The sequence below is a fragment of the Toxorhynchites rutilus genome, chromosome 2 (assembly GCF_029784135.1).
Source record: "Toxorhynchites rutilus septentrionalis strain SRP chromosome 2, ASM2978413v1, whole genome shotgun sequence".
NCBI classification, from domain to species: domain Eukaryota; kingdom Metazoa; phylum Arthropoda; class Insecta; order Diptera; family Culicidae; genus Toxorhynchites; species Toxorhynchites rutilus.
In genome coordinates this window covers 340,623,508-340,624,844 of record NC_073745.1, presented here as the reverse complement: position 1 = coordinate 340,624,844, position 1,337 = coordinate 340,623,508, and the positions used below count along the sequence as shown (strand labels likewise).

The following is a 1,337-nucleotide window of genomic DNA, read 5'->3' as shown; positions in this document are numbered from 1 at the left end:
TTTCACAACTGCGAACTAAATTTCATGAGTTTAGAAATAATAATTAGTTTAATATACCGTTTATTGAGTGAATATTTCCCATATAGGCCAAAGTAATAAACATACAATACAATGTCACAATTATTCAAATTTTCTAATGCACATGAGCTAATGTCTCATAGGGACAATATGTATTCAAACCGCTTGAAGTTCTCCAGATCCATATTTGAAGTTAACAGTCGCTTTCTTGTTGAATTAATTCTATATACTTGTGGATTTCCTGCTTGAAAAAGTTTGAAAAAAGCGAGTGATTAACCCTGAGGCTAGCTTTGCGCAGTGGCGATATCATAACCAATGAGGTTTATCCGAGGTGCGATTATTGTTAGTTGAACTAAAAAAAAAACCCGAGATAAAAGTCTCCGTTGATTAACAAGAACAAAAGTAAACAAGTGACACGCGATAAAAAGCGAGCGAATGACAATGAGACAAAAGTCCCATTTCTTTTGACGATCTTTTCGGCCAATAGTTTGAATTTTATGGAAATAATATCTCTCAAAAATTTACATGGGCTATCATACTAAATGTCTTTACATATTTCATAATGTCTTCAAAATGTCTTCACAAAATCAAATGTCTTCAAAATGAAGACATGTCTTCAAACCTGGCATCCCTGATAACACAAGAGTCGAGACGCGTGACACCTGCCCAGTATATTAAACGAAAACAGCACGAATAAATTTCAAAAAGCCTGCATTCAGGCAATTTCCGTACTGTCGATTATTCTTGATGATTATCACGTAAGCCAAATTGATCTTCATCGCTTGCAGTGAATTTTTATTGAGAACGTGTTTAATCTCCATATTTAGAAACAAAGAAAGGAGCAGGTATCCGGAAAGGCAACGTTATGGGTTTCATTGAGCGTTGTCCGTTGTGTGGTGGTAAGCGGCTGAGTATCATTAAACCGGAAATCAAAACAAGAATAGGTTCATTTTCCGTTCGTCTATTATTTTCTCCCATTGCCCATATGATTGGGGGTGTATGTCGTTTCCGGACGATCGAGAGTTGACTCATAAAACATAGTCAAAGAGTTATACTATACATTTCAATGCCGAAGTCACCAAAAACAAGAATTTTATGCCTTCCCTTACCATTAGGGTAACACGGGGTGATTTGGACCACCCCTTTATCTCAAAAAGTGCGGCTCAGCTTGGATTGTTTATAATGTTATTTTCTTTTATTGTTGAACCGTATGTAACTAACGTAAAAAAAACTTTGGTGAAATTCGACAGGTGGAAGGAAATGGTAGCATGAACACAGCAGGCACTTTGATTGTCAAAAAATGTGAGTTTTCCGATCGT

The 1,337-nt window shown here is 36.2% G+C and overlaps 1 pseudogene; it reads left to right on the top strand.

Moving 5' to 3' along the window:
• The first annotated feature begins 304 nt into the window (after window positions 1–304).
• LOC129772195 (U4 spliceosomal RNA) lies at window positions 305–385 on the top strand (annotated as a pseudogene).
• The last annotated feature ends 952 nt before the right edge of the window (window positions 386–1,337 follow it).